The 18413-nt window shown below is 39.8% G+C and overlaps 1 pseudogene; it reads right to left on the bottom strand.

Moving 5' to 3' along the window:
* Nucleotides 1-961: 961 nt before the first annotated feature.
* LOC133995138 (ARF GTPase-activating protein GIT2-like) lies at nt 962-15799 on the bottom strand (annotated as a pseudogene).
* Nucleotides 15800-18413: the final 2614 nt, after the last annotated feature.

An 18413-nucleotide genomic window follows, 5' to 3' on the forward strand; every position in this document is an offset into this window, starting at 1 on the left:
CAAAATGGATTTCACATGGGTCGTAGAGGACAACTGCACTCTCTCGCACACACACACACACACACACACATACACACGCATACATACACACACACATATAAGACATCAGAAGTATGGCTGTAACATTATAACTCCAAAAAAATGACTGATACTTTTACTTATAAACACGTCTTCAACCAGCATGGAGGGACTGAACAGTGAGATCACCTGCTGGAGCTGCTGGATGGAATAAAAGTTAGCACACTGTCGCTGGCCTTAACACGGTGCTCGATGCACTGATGCGCTGTTTTCATAATCACAGTAGGCTTACTAAACGAACATTTGAACTCCGAGCAAGTGTTGTCACAATGATTCAAGGTTAAATACTGTTGTTGCATCTTTTAAAAAAAACAAAAAAAACATTTAAAATGGCTAAAGGAAGATTAACCTGGTGTCGTTCATCTATTCTGATCCTTGATGTCAGGTGTCTTGCAGACTTTTGGTCCTCTTTGGCAGCTCATTCATGCCAGACACACAGACCTCAAGGAAGAACAACTGATGGCCTCTGGTGTCCACTAAAATATTATGGTATAAAAAGTACAATGTAGAAGGCTCAACTGCTCGTTGTTCTACTTGTTTTATATACACACACACACACAACATTGCACTTTTGGAAATTGTGTGGATGAAACTGTTAACTCCTTGTGAGGTAAAGAATGATAACAGCTTTACTCCGTATTACCATGATACAAAAAACAAAAAAATAAATAAAGCTTTTGATTGATCAGTAATTTTGCATTGTAAGATTTTCCCATCTCAAGGAATGTAAGTGAATGTTTCTATGTATAATATAGGGAAAACAAAAAAAACTGGTGGTAACACTGATTAAGTTGAAATTAGCAACATCATTTAAGGTTGTTTCAAGTTGTATTTTTAGGTGTATCAGAAGTGTTTTTTTTTTTTTTTTTTGGGGGGGGGGGGGGGGGGGGGGGTTTAGTTGTTGTTTTCTTTGGTTGTCACAGTGACAAGTTGCTTGGCAGCTTTGGCAATGTCATAGGCGCACTGGATGACCTGCTGAGTGACCAGCTGGATGTCTGACGGGCAGGGGTTGTGGGTCTGCGGCCCTTCGAGCACTCCCCGTGCAGCCGGCTGGCGCTTGAAGTGAGCAGAGACAGAGACCCTCGCACGGTCCTCCGAGGACGGCCTCTGTGAGAGAAAGGAGGGAAGACGGACTCTTGATAAGGGACTGACACGTCAACGTCCACAAATAGTGTCTAATTGTGGTCAACAGGCTCATGGGCACTGTGTGTGTGTGTGTGTGTGTGTGTGTGTGTGTGTGTGTGTGTGTGTGTGTGTGTGTGTGTGTGTGTGTGTGTGTGTGTGTGTGTGTGTGGGTAAACATGAAACTAAGTAATCCAAAAAAAAAGGTAAACAAAAAAACTGAAAAGGAAGCTACCTATCTAAACATGTCACGCTAGATTCCTTTTAGCTGTTTACCAAACATACAACTAATCCTTTAATTACTCAGGGGGTGGGACGCCAAGCTGTTGGTGGGAGTCATCTTACCTTGGGAAACAGGGCAGCCATCTCCGACACAGCCATGCAGATCTTTTCTGAACAGGGCAGAAAGCTGTGGGAAACGGACAAAAGGCTGAGTGGTTGTTCAACCAGTCCGGTGCCATGTTTAAAAACCTCAATACAAAACAATACAACCGTAAACATTCCTCGACATGAACATTTAAAAAAAAGAGCAGCCTGAGGGAATTTACTTGTCCTATCTTGTCCTAAAGAATATTGATAAATAAAATCAATACATTTCTAAAGTCACCAAATAGAAAAGTGCATTTTCAATGTTTGACCCACTGCATATCTACTGTATTTGATGGTGTAACTAACCATACTGTATGCATGGTGTTAGTGCAACCTTCAACATCTTGACTTACACTCAAACTGAGAGCAATTTTATTTGGCCAAAGAGACCAATATCCTCACAGTAAAAGCCAATTATCAAGCTGTGAAAGCCTGCATTAGATTAGAGATATAGAGATTAAAAGGTGCTGTTCAAAGTTTCATATTAATACTTTAGTATTTATGCCCATTGAGGAGCACTGTTAGATGGGGGGAGGGCTGTGTGGTTTGGTCAGGACTCATTTTCTAACCACCAGAACTCAGTAAAGCCAGGAGACAACATGAAGCAAAATGTCAGCTACAGTATATTTTACTAAATTAAAGAAGTCAAATGGCAAATTAACTAAATTTGGATATCACTAAGGATTTGGCCGATCATGAGGGAATATGTGATCTGGCAGTGTTTCCTGTCAGCTGCATTAGAAACAGGGCCTACCCCCAGCAGACATACAGTCGCTAGGACACCAGGATAGAGGCCAGTCTACAAAGACCTCTTAATCCTGTTTTTTGGGACCACAGTACTGCTGGTTTCTATATTATGTGGTTATTAGCTACATTGGCCTTGCTACACCGGTGTAAATCAGTCACTGGTTAGCTGGCTAGAATGAAAGAAAGCCAGCAGTGTCCTGGGCCCTGAGGATGACTATTAGAAACCACTGACCTAGAAGTAGCCGAGACAGAAGATAAAGCACTTTTTCCCCCTCTTCAAAAGGTCAGACAGAGAACATAGATTCTTAGATTTGAGATTAAACTGCCTGAGGACTGATGGTGTAAATTGTGATTTACAGAAATGACTTTTATTAATATATTTTTATTATAACCTTAAACATGAAATTATACACTGATCATAAACTACCTTTCGTGTTTGGTCTCCTGAGCAGCTCTCAGAAGCTCCTGTATGTTCTTAGTGATCTGCTCCGTCTTACAGATGACATCCTCTGTGCATGGCAGGGTGGAGTCTTCCTCACCCTCCTCTTCAAGCTCCACGGTTTCAGAGGCTGTAAGGGGGCTGCTAAAAAATTAGGGGGAAAAAAAAGATTATCACTGATTACGGCAATACGTACTGAAACTCAGTACACAGACTTTATCAGTCCATTAGAAGTGTGGTCATATTTTAAAACTGGGATTTATTCTGGTTTGCAGTGCACTGACTGAATTAAACCACATCTTTATGAAAAAAATACCCCAAAAAATACAATAGTACTCCCCTTAACTACCAACTACCTGCTATTGTTAGTCTTTTCTTGTTGGAAAAAATAGAAAACTGGGTCAATCTATTTTATAGCTGCTGAACAAATACACAATTGCAGTGACTATATTCACCACTACATGTGCAGAAATGGAAAAAGAACCAGAGGCTACTGGTTCTTGCTTGTGTCAGACAGGTGCAAAGTCCTTCTGCAGCAATATGTTAACCCCCCCCCCCCTGCACTGCTCAGTTGGTCTATAACAAAAATGTTTTTTTAATTTATTAATTCAAAGCACCAATCTGTTGGTTTTACTGAAGGAACTGTGGATTATTTTTGTTATATATATTAGTGATGGAAATGTGTAAATGTTTCTTCAAAGAGAAAACAGTCTTGGTTTTAAAAATGTGTTTACAGTGAATTTCACAGCAGGGTACAGAGTTAATACAAATAGATCTTACCCAGACTCCTCCAGCTCAGAGTGGTTGGGCGTCGTGTCGTAGTCGATCTCCAGCATAGTGCTCTGTCCTTCCAGACTGCAGCCCTATAGGGACATGAGTGGATTACCATCAATCAGATGATAAAGTATACACTGTATGATTAAAACAAACGTATTACCAGAACAGCTGTAGGCACAAACAAATCAGAATCATGCATTTCTGAAAACAAAGCCAAGTTCACAGTATCATACTTTCGGTTTCAAAGCAGATGAAGAGAAAGGGAAAGAAAATATAAAACCATGTTGTGTCCATGGTGTAACGCAGTGCGTATTAGTAGATGCAAAGAAATCCTGATGTAAACTGTGGGTGCTCTTAACAGTAGCCAAGACCAATAAGCACATTGTGATGAGCCATTTTATCTATTTATCTTTGGATATCGGACCCTGAATTCTGATCATTCAAACTGCAGCACTTCATCATTTCTTCGGATGTTTACTTGAGTCAAAGCAGCTCTGGTTGAGGTTCCCTGTGGAGAAAAACAGCTAGGGTTGTTCAGATAACTGAACTGTAGCAGATGCACTGTGGTGCATGCAGGCAGGCAGGCGACACTGATAAAAAAAAGCAGCTTAAAGACAAGTCAGGAGAGAGAAGACTGTGGGGTCGAGCAGGGGAACAGTTTTCACCGTCCCCTGTGGCTGCCTCTGAACCGAGGGGAACTTCAGTACTTAACCCTTCGAGATCTCTCATCCCACGACCAGGACAGGGAAGAGGGGAAGGTAGGGAGGGAGGAAGCAGCCGTCCCCAAAGGACCCCTCCCAATCTAGAAAGGGGTCAAATCAAGTTGAGCATACTCTATTGAGATGCAATGAATGAATGAATGACTGAATGACTGAATGAATCAATGAATGAAAAACCAACACCAGCCCCAAAGCCAGGCATCATTATTTTGTCTTGTGAGGACAACTGAGCAGGAACACTGGTGCTTCTGTGCTTACATTAGTCGGGAACGGTTGTAAAATGACTCCGTCCTCTTGCCGAGCCGTCTCGCCTCGGTGGGGGCACTGCCTCGGAGAAGAACCCGTCTCGTACATGGACATGGCTCGACCTCCTCGGGGTAGGTGTCGACCAAAGGGCCCCTGGAGGTGTTGTTGCCCGCTGGGAGGTTGCCATCGCAGGGATGTGTTTTCAGTTTGCAGGCAGTTAAGCTGAGGACAACAAAACATCTTTCAATTCAAGCTCTGGCTGGGGGATGATCTTCTTACAAAAGCCTGGCCAGACATCAATAATAGAGTAGTATACCGCTAAACCCTCCTGTGAGTTCCTCTTCACCTTGGTGTTGTTTTTGGTTTCTCCTCTACGTTGATCTCACAATAAATATTTTGTTTCTTTGGCAGATAAAATGCTGACACTTTGTGTATGACCCCTTGAGAAAGTGCTGCATAAGCCGGTGCCCTTATTTACAAAACCTGCACTTAGAAACTGAAAAGAGCAATGAGAAACTTCACTTGTATAGCTTTCTGTCTAGACTTAGAGTCCCTACTATTATGTATTATGTATATACCATTGTGTCATATGTCATATAAAGTCAACAAACAAGCTATAAAACCTATAAAGAGCGCCAAGAGTAGAGGCATCGAGGTCATGGAGAGGTCAGTACTACCAGGCTAACACAAAAGTATTGTTGCCTACAGTTTGGTTCTTTGTCTCAGTTTGTCTAGACTGTGAAAATAACACGTGGATTCTGGACTAAGAGGTGTTAAAAGGCTTGTTGGATAAACTTACATGTTAGTAAAATGTTTTGGAGCTGGTTTGTGTCTTAGAAATGACATGAAAATACGGGCTGCGGGTAGACGAAGGTTACTTTGTCAGGGAAAAAGCGGAATGGTTGACGAGTAAATAAACCAGCAGGAGGAGGCAGTACATTGTGTAACACTATCTCTCTGCCGGCAGAAGAAAGAAAGAAAGAAAGAAAGAAAGAAACTGGGCTGTGGAGAACAAAAACCAAATGATATGCTGCAATCTTCCAAAATGGCTGCATAGTTAGCTTAATCTTCTCATATTTTCTAAGGATGAAAATTTGATCTATTGCAAAGATGAAACATCTTGCAATATAAGCATGTGCTGTGTCGAGCAGGAGCAACTGAGGACAGAATTTAATTCATTCGATATTATGGCACAAATGCTTTGTACTGTCACCAAAGTACCACATTTCATAAAATCCGGTCAACCCCCAGTTATTTGGGACCCCAAGGTACATGTATTGTGCTGAATAACTAGGATATTGTTTCTAGGGACAGACACTGCTATTCAGTTGTGGTAGAAATCTTAATAACAGAGGAGGATTTCCTCAAAACCTCAGCAAGTAAAACTATGTGCATTTTCTAAATACCACTGGGGAAAAGTAGGAAAATCTACTTTTTTGAACTACTAAGAAATAAAGAATTGATTGATGAGAAAGTATGTCTGGAATTTTAAAAAAATCTATTGGCAGTACTTTTATATGAGGAGTCTGGAAGTGTCATGGACCCAATTCGATGACATGTCTGCGAGCACAGAGTAAGGGGGTTGGTGACTGGTCGCTGTTTAATGGTCCTGTAGATTAATGATGATCGAGTCTAATGTCCTCGGTGGTTATCATGAGAGGAGTAATACTTCTGACATCTGAATTGGACCTTTGTATGAATCCTTGTTCTGTTTTGGCACAAAGAAATATAACATCCAATCTCGTTTTGCTGTTTCACTGAATGGCATAGCAGAGGAAGTCTGGTGACTGTTGATTATTAGCACAGGAATTTTACCCCATCCAGAAACATAGCAGCCCTTTTCTCTAGTAGAGAAGTATTTTGCAGTTGAAATTGTAACAGGTTTTGAATTATAATCTCCTATGGTACTTTTTTTCTAATTTATATATCAAAATATGGTCTTCCCTGCAACTACAAATGCATTAACTGTTTCATTTTAAATAGGGTTAGGGTTAGAGGCCATGCCTGACACATTCAAACTGGCATGAATTTGGCATAAATAATTAATGTCCAAGGGTGAAATCAAATTACATGTTTCTGGTGACATGGAGAACGATGACTTTTTAACCCTGACTGCAATTTAGTTTCTAACACTGTTAAATGCATTTCACTCATCTCGTACGTAGCACTCATGGGGGAAGTAAAAAGAGGAGTGTTATCAATAACTGGCCTTTGTATTAATGTCACAACCAGGCGTATTGTTTGTAATGCTTGAGCAATAACAAGAGCAATAAGTATCTGAGAGGATGTAAATACCATTAATTCATTACAAAGGGCTCCTTATTATAGATCTTGAAATATTAATATGTGCTACCATCTAATTAATGTGACAGAAATGTAATTATGAGTATGATGCACAACACAGAGCACAGATGCTGAGTGTTAATGCATTCCTGCAAAAAACAAACAAACAAACAAACTCTTTGCTTATGGATGATGTGAATTAACTGACCTTGCTCTGCATCATTCGCAGCTCGTCACTGAGGTGACAGTTGACTTTAAGAAGCTGCTGTATTTTGGCTTCTGATGCAGTGAGGGCGGTCTTCACCTCCATAAATTCTTGCACCGTTATTGGTCCGTCAGAGAGGTCGGACGACTCGGAGCTCTGCAGCAGAACAGGTGACATAAGACAAGAATCAGTTGATCAGTTTAAAAACTTTAAGTATCGGGGTCAGAATATTAGCAGATTCCAAAAAAAACTCAAAACATTCACCTTAGTCCTCCCATCATTGCAGCTGTCCCCACAGGTTGCCTCGTGTACTGGATCTTCGTCTGATGCCACACTGTCGTAATCTGGCTGGTCATTGTCCTGGCTCTCGCTGTTACGGCAACTGTCTATTCCCTGAAGGATCAGCTCCACATTCTCTGAAGGCAGACCATCAGATCAAAGGATTAGGGATCAAACAAGCCCCGCTGGCTAGAGGCAGCAGTCTAAATCAAATAGCTAAGGACCACATTTTATGTTCACATGCAGAAGTCGCCCCTAACAGTCTTCCTTAAGTATGCACAAGGAAGTAAACAGGCTGTAATGTGGTTTGCTATAACTTACAGAATGCAGAAGTTCTCATTATTAAGGCCGTAAATAATAATCTGTGTTTGGCACTTTCCTGCACAAACATCAGCACACATGGCCTAGATTCTAATTGTGGCCTTCGATAGCTGAGCCCACATGGTGCACATTTGAATGCAAAACTCAATGCTGACTTTCTGCATTTTATTTACATCAACCAATTCTGATTTTCCTCACTGTTTATTCTCTGTTTTTCTCCTGTTTTTTGCGTTCAGTCTAACAGGACATTTATTGCAATAGAAACATTAATAAAAACCCAAATTGAAACCCAAAAGTCAATTAGCCAGCAAAAGAAGTTCAAAACTACAAACTGAAAGCTGAAACATATTGTACCTTTGGGACTATCACAAGAGTTACCCCACTGCCGACGTTTAGCATCAGTTAGAATATCGATGACCAAGGTGGCAAATTCATGAGCGCTAAATCTTGCCAATTTTTGACGACCCTGAGGAAACAAATGTGACAACAGCATGTCAGTACTGTTAAATACAGTAAGCAGTATGTGGAAGTTAAAGTTCAAACTGGTGCAAGCACTTGCCTGGTTTCTGGTAGATGAGTACTCAGGATTGACAGGAAGAAAAGGCACAACTGTGGTGTCTGTTACAAGTGTACTGTGGTTTTGAGTGGCCAACCACACTAGGGGGGAAAAAAAGAAGCAACACAACATACTTACAGGATAATAATACACATCACTGGTAGTTTGTCACACATCTTTCAAGACACGACAAATGTGAATATAAAATGAAGTACTGTGTGTTTTTGTTACCATTCCTGGAATCTTACCTGCATCTGTTTCTCTTCTGTCAACTTCATCATAAACATCCATGGCGAGTTCTTCAAACTGATGGTTACTTAGCTAAAACAAAACAAAGCAGATCTGTTGTGGTTCGTCTGTAGAACAGCTGAATAGGAAGTTGTATGAGAGACTCTATTTTGGATCTTACTGGGGGAAAAAAAACGTATATGACTTACAGACTGGAGCTTCTTCTTTGCAGCTTTTGCAAACTCTGACAAATCCAGACTGCTTTGGGGCGAAAGATTTAAATTATTTATTTTCCTGCTAACAGAATTCCACACAAACAGGCCCACATACGATAGCAAAGTACAAATATACTTACTTATTTCTTATCCATCAAAAGAACGCAGCATAAGAAAAAAAGATTGAGGAAGAAGTAATTTGCAGTGTGATTTTTTTTTGTGAATATCTATTTAACTGCCCTCATACAGCCTTCAAAGTAACCCATATAGCATTGATTAGTAGCCAGTAGCCTGCTGGAACTGATAATATCACTGTGTAATACAACATTTCAATTTCTGTAACTAATGGCACTTTTCCACTACACAGTTCCAGCAAGACTGGGCTGGCCTCGCCTCGGTACGGTTCCAGAACAGACCTTTTCCATTACAAAAAAGTACCTAACGGGGTCGTCATAGCACGGCTCCGCGAAACTGCCGTGACTTCGTTTTATACGCGACACAAAACACATAAACAATGGAGGACATTGAGGCAGTGGTGTAGTTGCTGCTGTATGAGGCTTTCTGTCTCACACAAAGCAAGAAAATTGAGCCGTATGACTATAACGCTGCTGCCGGTATTTAAAAATGCCGGGTTTGATACTTGTGTGGGACGGCTCATGACTCTTCCAGCGACAACTACCAATCAGCGGCCAGCAGTGTGTCGACGTCACATTTTAGTACCGGCTTGGATCGCTTGGAACCTCACCAGAGCAGGTACTAAAAAAGCACCAGGTACCAGGTACTTTCCCTAGTGGAAACGCAAAAAGAACCGAGTCGAGTCGTGCTGGAACTGTGTGGTGGAAAAGCGCCATTAGAGGAATAAAAAAAAAAAAAAAAAAAAAAAAAAACCCTGCTGTGATGTGGTGCATAGCTATTACCTGTCTGCCATCTGTGGAATGATGAAGTGTTGCCCATTTCTGTGATCTGCAACACAACAAGGACATAACAGAGAGCAATTAACTTTTTTTTTTCTTTTTTCTTAAATCCAGGAAATAGCTATGCTTGATGTTACTGATGATGCAACTTACCTGGTCTCCTACCACAAAGGTAAAATGTTAACCGGTCAGTGAGTTCATACTGGATCTCCACCAGCCGCTCTGCCAGCTCCTGATGCCCAGCTTGTCTGCACATATTAGGAATAGATTGTTTTTCAGATATACAGCACTGCACTAAGGTTAAAAATGTGTCAGGTTAAATTAGTTAAACGCTCCATAAAGTTCACAAAAAAAAAGTCTGTTGGTGTTAGTGGACTATGGTGAAAAAGCAAAAACCTCTGACACCACCAAGCCTCTGTAATGCCTGAAACACCAGAAAATACTACTAGTCTGACAAATCATAGTCAGCTACAGTACATTGCCTTTTATATTATTTTTTATCTTTTATTTCTAGGTCTTTGTTCAAACTTTTGCTAAACTAAACTAGTCAAGCTGAGTCAACTAGCTCACTGTGCTACAGAGTTTTTCCTTCCCTTCCTGCCTCAGTTAGTCACACTCTTATTGAATTAGTCAGACACTGAGATAATGCCACTGGGGTCTGTGTCCAGTGTTCATTGTAGTGCAAGGCAAGGAAAATATTTCAGCCATTTCAGCTGGGTTTTTTTTTCTGGTTTTGTAACAGGGATATTTCTATCAAACCTTTATGTAGTTGTTGAACTTCCTGTCACTTAAAATATGCAACGTTTTTCCATCAATACATACATAGCATGCATATTGCACTCACACATCTGTACGTTTCTATTTACAGGCTTGAATCTCTAAAGGATGTATATCATTTCCTGTAGCACAGCCAACAGTGAGATCTGCTGTGTGTCTATTTCTGACATGGCGTGAAACCACACTATATGGTGGTCATAGGTGCCACATCGCTAGCTGGCCACTGAACTTGCCTAAATATGACTTTCAATGCACTTCAATGCTTCAAAACAATTAGTTCCACATTGTGGCATCTCTAAGATAATAAAAGGTGTTAATTAACATTATGTGGTGTTGGTACAGAGTATCCAATCAAAAACCTCAGTAGTGCAAATAAACAGATTAACAAGCATTACATTAAAAACATAAGTCCTGTTTTACCTTGCATAATCAATGGGGGTTTTCCCACTGGAGTCCAGAGCTCCGGGATCAGCTCCATAAACTGCCAACAGTTCTGCCTGTAACATTTGCCCCGCTTTTGCTGCTATGTGCAGTGGAGTGTTTCCTTTCTCCTGTGGCCCCAAAAAAGACAAACACATTAATTAAGTATTAGCATTATTAGTCAACTTACAACCAAACATAATTAGTTTGTTGGCTTATTCCACTTACTGGATGGAAGAAGTTGGCCTGCGCTCCCAAAGATAAGAGTCTTAGGCAGGTCTCCATGTTCCCTGTCCGAACACTGGAATGCAGTTGCTGTATGGAGAATCACAAGTAGTTTTAATTTAATTGTTATGTGCATAACCATGAGGGGAAAACTTCATGGCTCTGCTGTGTTAAGATCTGCTGTGTTTTGTTCTTTGTGACATGATTACATCATTGCAATGAATGGATACACCAATGAAATATGTTTTTAAAAGGTGCACAGACACAAAAATATACATTTAAGGGTGTATTAAAGACAAAAAATTGATTTTTATACCTTCCTTGCATTCACCTACACACAGTTTTCCCCCTTTAAATCACAATTCAGGCTTGTGGTTCAGCTATTTCTAAGGAATAATATACAATTCAGAGCACAAATCCAAGAAGAGTGTGAAAATAGAGGCAGCCTGAGGTCAGAGAGGCTATTCTATTTCATAGTCTAGTCCTAGCGTGACTAGTATGAGAAAATGTGAGGGGCTGAATGCGACAGCAGCAGCGGTGAATAATGCATTTATAAACAGGCCAAGCCATTTCTGAATTTTACATGAAATGGTCCGATATTACAGCGAAATACTTTTAGGATAATAGTTCTTAAATTACCACCACTGAATGTATTGCACTCTCACTTTATTCATTTGATTTCTATTTAAGTCATCAAGTGGGTTTATTTTCCATCTTATATTACAAAAATGTTCTTTTTAGGTCCTTTTCACATGAAGCACTTTGAGCTGCATTTCTTATGTGACAGATGGTATACAAATGAAGTTATTATTATTATTATTTTTAATATTGTTATAAAAACCAAACAGCCAGTGGGAGCAAACTGTGTTGTATAAAAGATAAACATCTGGTTTTATTTCATCACACTGCCTTTGGATTCATAGCCTCCTAACAAATATTGCACTACATCGTACAAAAGTTGGCAAATAAAGAGGAATTAACAACAACAAAAAACAAAAATAGAACAATGTCTTCTTACCTTGCTGAGGTCTTTTGCGGTTACACTATCATCCTCCCGACAAGGCATCCGATGGACATACGCCAGCATCTGGTATTTGGCCTTGATGAAGTCTGTCTTGTTGGGACTGGAAACAAAAAAACATGCTCATAACTGAAACCAGGAAGTGCTGAAATACTGGACAGTGAAGAATTCATGTTAGCTAAATGCTTTTCATCTTGTTTTGACAGGAATATCCAGACACCAATGCCATGTTCAAGTAATCACTCTACAAAATTATTACCCAACTAGGGACATCCATGTGTCCAATACTGAAATGAGACATAATATCTGCAAATTTGAATGTATTTGACACATGGAACTAAAGATTTTCAACAACTCAATTTTAGAATAATAAAAACAAGCATATCTAATGCAGTATGCAGAATGTTGTGTACCTGAAAATTCATATTATAAATTGAAAGTGATTTTAGTGGGTTTTTCAAGATTAATTGGCACTGGCCTTAAAAAAAGTCATGTGGTGCGACCATGATTCATCTTGAAATATCTTATATAAATATAAGATCATCATTTACAAAACAAAAAAAAAATGCAAATACTTTGTTTCCAAACACTTTATATTACTGAAAACTTGTAAAAAAAAAAAAAAAGAAAAAAAAAAAAGATGTGAAGCGTGTTAAGTAAATTAATTTATTTCAAGATGAATCATGGTCGCACCACATGACTTTTTTTAAGGCCAGTGCCAATTAATCTTTAAAAACCCACTAAAATCACTTAATTTCAAATTTATAATATGAATTTTCAGGTACACAACATTCTGAATGTTTGAACTACTGCATTAGATATGCTTGTTTTTATTATTCTAAAATTGAGTTGTTGTAAATCCTTATACGTCATTGACCCATATACTAAAATCCTGAGTTACTCTAAATGTTCTTGGTATTCTGTGAAACTTGTGAGGATCCTGTTTTTAACGCATTGCTCTCTCTCTCTCTCTGTCTGTTGTCTGGTGTTGTCCTGTTGCTCTGAGTGTGAGGGTCGAACTCAGCACGGCTATGTTTATATGTGCCTGACTGTTTATCTTTACTCCACCAGCCAGACACCAGACCGACACAGTGTTTATACCTGGCAGCGAATGTGGGTGACTACATCTCATCACATCACATCTCTCTGCCCCACAGATTTTTTTTTTTTTATTTGTTCTAATCTCCCCCCTGCTTTTGTCATTATCTCTGTCCATGTACATCTGGTATTGGCCATAATTCAATGTAGTTCACCCATTAATTACTACTAATTAGGTTTATATTAACTAATGATAGAAGATAAAAAAGGATACATTTCAGATGCTGTTTGTTATATTGTCCGATCGGTGCCATATGACTGACATGATCAGGATACACTGCATTCATTTAACTGAATTTTGTTTTGTTGTGTATTTCTTCATATGCATACCAACTGATCAAATCACTTCAGTCCTCGAAGTTACTTGTGACTGACTGGTCATGAATCATGTTCACGGTACACAGGACCACATATACCTGTTCACTGACCGCAACTATGAAAATCAATGTTGCCAATAGAGCGTTCTTACCAAAGTCCAAACAAGCATGCAAAGATTAGCACTGACACAAATCAAAATTCTTCAGGTAAGAGTCAGATGTAAGGGTCAATGATGTATAAGGATTTACAACAACTCAATTATATAGAATAATAAAAACAAGCATATCTAATGCAGTAGTTCAAACATTCAGAATGTTGTGTACCTGAAGATCCATATTATAAATTTGAAATTAAGTGATTTTAGTGTTTTTTTCAAGATTAATTGGCACTGGCCTTAAAAACAGTCATGTGGTGCGACCATGATTCATCTTGAAATAAATTAATTTACTTAACACGCTTCACATCTTTTTTTTCTTTTTTTTCAGTAATATAAAGTGTTTGAAAACAAAGTATTTGCTTTTTTTTTATTTATTTTTTGTAAATGATGATCTTTTATTTATATAAGATATTTCAAGATGAATCATGGTCGCACCACATGACTTTTTTTAAGGCCAGTGCCAATTAATCTTGAAAAACCCACTAAAATCACTTAATTTCAAATTTATAATATGAATTTTCAGGTACACAACATATTGAATGTTTGAACTACTGCATTAGATATGCTTGTTTTTATTATTCTAAAATTGAGTTGTTGAAAATCCTTATACGTCATTGACCCACATATTTAATACGTTTCTATATTTTTCCGATGTAACAGCTCCACTAATGAGAAATGTACCAGACCTGAATTGTGGACAAGGATCTTGTTGTTGACACGTTTAGCAACATACAACAGAAGTCAATAAACTCTCATCTTATTATTCTGTGGATAGAAAGCACAGAATGTCAAATTTAAGTCAGTCAGTTTCAGAGTTGCCTTGCTTTCATTTTGTCCCCAGGGCCAAGAAAAGGACCCTCACAGCCACAGACTGGACTCAATTCACTTTGAATTCACTTTAAATTGTATATTGCACTATATTTTTAGGTTTATTTTTTTATTTTTTTTAAGGCCAGTGCCAATTAATCTTGAAAAACCCCCACTAAAATTTTCAGGTACACAACATTCTGATGTTTGAACTACTGCATTAGATATGCTTGTTTTTATTATTCTAAAATTGAGTTGTTGAAAATCCTTATACGTTATTGACCCGTAAAACAGACACACACACACACACACACACACACACTTACTGAACTCTGTCCTGTGGGTTGGCCTTGCGTTTCCCACTCACTGAAGAGGAAGGGTCCAAAAGGCTGTGCTCCCATATGGAATTGGCTCCATTGCCATAAAGTGTCTGAACCATCTAAAAACCAGTAAGCACAGAAGAAAAAAAACAACAATTTACCTTCTATAAAAATGTCATCCCTTTAACTTTCTGATTGTGCAACTTCACTTATGATAAACACATTCTCCCCCCTTTGCATCTGGGTGTGTGTGGTGTGTTTGGGGGTTGTGTCCCTGCCCCCCTGCCCCCCTGCCCCCCCTCACCTGTAACTGGGAGGGTGGCCATGGTGAATGAGTCAGATGTCGGACTTGGGAGCTGTGTCGTCCTAGACCTCGATGGATGCTACAGCACTCATCGCAGATCAGCACACCTCTGTTAACAGAGGCCCAGCGAGGCTCTGTAATAAAAACATGTAGCATTAGTTGACCTATAAGCCTAACAGCAGATGTATGACTAAAACTAAAAAGCAGTTGTGGTTATCACTTCTTGCCCAAAAGAAGATATCCGTAAATGACAGCAACACTTGTGGCTAGTTGCTTCCTAATTTCTTCGACAAATCCGAAATCTTAATCACACATTCAACCTGGCATTGGCTCTGTAGTTTTCTACAGCATAACTTATTATCAATAAATGTTTCTCAGAAGCCCAAATGTTAGATTCGCTGCTTAAAAACTGTCACTAATTAAAAGACATTTCAAACCAAGAGTTTTGGGGGTGCCAGACAACCTAATATCACCACACGAATAAAAAAAAGACAAATACATCGACAAGGAGAAAATGTACAACCATTAGCATTAGCCATCCAGCCAATAATTTATCATTTGAGGTATTTAATGTAAGGTTAACTAGGTGGCAGTTAGGGCTAGCTGGTTAGCTAACGGCTAAAAAGCTAGCTTGTTTGACATCATACCCGGAGCACTGCAATCAGCGCAGACCTCTCTGCTTCGCACTCGCTTTGACATCCCTTATAAAAAAAATCCTCAAGAGTCCAGAAAAGACGAGTAATTACAAAAAGAAAAACACGTTTCAACACAGTTAGACTAAGATAAGACAGGACAGTCCGCCAGATAGTGGTGAACGATAGCAGGCAAAGGCGACTACTAGAGCCCGTCTGCCCTCCCTACTGTTGAACAAAGCCGTGTCCCATCCCAACACTCCTCGCGCTGCCTCCTCGCGCTGCCTCCTCGCGCTGCCTCCTCGCGCTGCCTCCTCGCGCTGCCTCCTCGCGCTGCCTCCTCGCGCTGCCTCCTCGCGCTGCCTCCTCGCGCTGCCTCCTCGCGCTGCCTCCTCGCGCTGCCTCCTCGTTCGCTTTCCTTCATCGTTTCCTTGATTCCTCGATTGTCTTCCACTCTTTGCTGCTACACACAGTACATCGATTAGGTATTATGGACCTTTGTGGTAATATATGGGTCAATAACGTATAAGGATTTTTTAACAACTCAATTTTAGAATAATAAAAACAAGCATATCTAATGCAGTAGTTCAAACATTCAGAAAGTTGTGTACCTGAAAGTTCATATTATACATTTGAAAGTGATTTTAGTTGAGGGTTTTTCAAGATTAATTGGCACTGGCCTTAAAAAAAAAGTCATGTGGTGCGACCATGATTCATCTTGAAATATCTTATATAAATAAAAGATCATCGTTTACAAAAATGTAATAATGTAATGTAATAAACATAAAGTAGAATTATCACTTTTTGACAATGTAAACAACAACTGAAAATGTGTAAACTTCAAAAAAGTAGAATTTATGGAAGAGTTGTTGTATTGGATTGAATTAGATTGCACAGGTTTACTTAATGAAGTGGCCAGTGACTGTATACTAATCTGTTTTTTCACCATATTTATACTTCCTCCTTTCTGATTTGCCTTTAACACCTATACTGTAAGTCTGCATAACATAGCTGCACATCCTCCTAGATTTCACTGTTTTTCATAGAGTTCATTGCAACATACTGTTTACTGCTATGATACAATACCTCCAATTACAAGACTGCTGCTTGTACAAGAATCATTAAGAAAGATTAATTTGAATCAAAGATTTTTCTCACAGCTCTCAATCTTTGGACCAGCCTTGCAGCAGTTATAGATAAGTGTCTAGACCTAGCCATAACCACTAGCTTATCATTTCCTGTCTGATTTAGACTGTGTGTCCTGTGGTCTATTAATGCATTGATTAAGGAAATGAGTTTGTGTGGTGTCTGCAGCCCATGAACATTACCTACATTCCCCTTTAATTTCATGTTGCTGTTAGAAGCAGTATAATAAGTACTCCTTGCCTCTCATCCAATTGTTTCTTGACCTAATATGGCAGTGATGACCCAAATTACATGTAGGCCTACCATGTGATATAAAAATGTATCACAGAGGGAGCACCCTTTAACCCTCCTGTTGTCCTCCCGGGTCAAATTGACCCAGGTCTGTTTTGACTGTTCCTTCTTTCCTTCCTTCTTTCCTTCCTCCCTCTTTCTCTCTCTTTCCTTCCTTCCTCCCTCCTTCCTTCCTTCATCCCTTCCTTCCTTCCTTCCATCTTTCCTTCCTTCCTTCCATCCTTCCATCTTTCCTTCCATCCTTCCATCTTTCCTTCCTTCCTTCCATCCTTCCATATTTCCTTCCTTCCTTCTTCCTCCCTCCTTTACTTCTTTCTTCCTCCCTTCCATCCTTACTTCCTCCTTTCCTTCCTTCTTCCTCCCTTCCTTCCATCATTCCATCTTTTCTTCCTTCCTTCCATCATTCCATCTTTCCTTCCATCCTTCCATCTTTCCTTCCTTCCTTCCATCTTTCCTTCCTTCCTTCAATCCTTCCATCTTTCCTTCCATCCTTCCATCTTTCCTTCCTTCCTTCCATCTTTCCTTCCTTCCTTCCATCCTTCCATCTTTCCTTCCATCCTTCCATCTTTCCTTCCATCTTTCCTTCCTTCCTTCCATCCTTCCATCTTTCCTTCCTTCCTTCCATCTTTCCTTCCTTCCTTCCATCCTTCCATCTTTCCTTCCATCCTTCCATCTTTCCTTCCATCCTTCCATCTTTCCTTCCTTCCTTCCATCTTTCCTTCCTTCCTTCCATCCTTCCATCTTTCCTTCCATCCTTCCATCTTTCCTTCCATCCTTCCATCTTTCCTTCTTCCTCCCTTCCTTCCATCATTCCATCTTTTCTTCCTTCCTTCCATCATTCCATCTTTCCTTCCATCCTTCCATCTTTCCTTCCTTCCTTCCATCTTTCCTTCCTTCCTTCCATCCTTCCATCTTTCCTTCCATCCTTCCATCCTTCCATCTTTCCTTCCATCCTTCCACCTTTCCTTCCTTCCATCCTTCCATCTTTCCTTCCTTCCTTCCATCCTTCCATCCTTCCATCTTTTCTTCCTTCCTTCCATCCTTCCATCTTTCCTTCCTTCCTTCTTCCTCCCTCCTTTACTTCTTTCTTCCTTCCTTCCATCCTTCCATCTTTCCTTCCTTCCTTCTTCCTCCCTCCTTTACTTCTTTCTTCCTCCCTTCCATCCTTCCTTCCTCCTTTCCTTCCTTCTTCCTCCCTCCTTTACTTCTTTCTTCCTCCCTTCCATCCTTCCTTCCTCCTTTCCTTCCTTCTTCCTCCCTTCCTTCCATCATTCCATCTTTTCTTCCTTCCTTCCATCATTCCATCTTTCCTTCCATCCTTCCATCTTTCCTTCCTTCCTTCCATCTTTCCTTCCTTCCTTCCATCCTTCCATCTTTCCTTCCTTCCTTCCTTCCTTCC

Source organism: Scomber scombrus, chromosome 15 (assembly GCF_963691925.1).
Source record: "Scomber scombrus chromosome 15, fScoSco1.1, whole genome shotgun sequence".
Taxonomy (NCBI): Eukaryota; Metazoa; Chordata; class Actinopteri; order Scombriformes; family Scombridae; genus Scomber; species Scomber scombrus.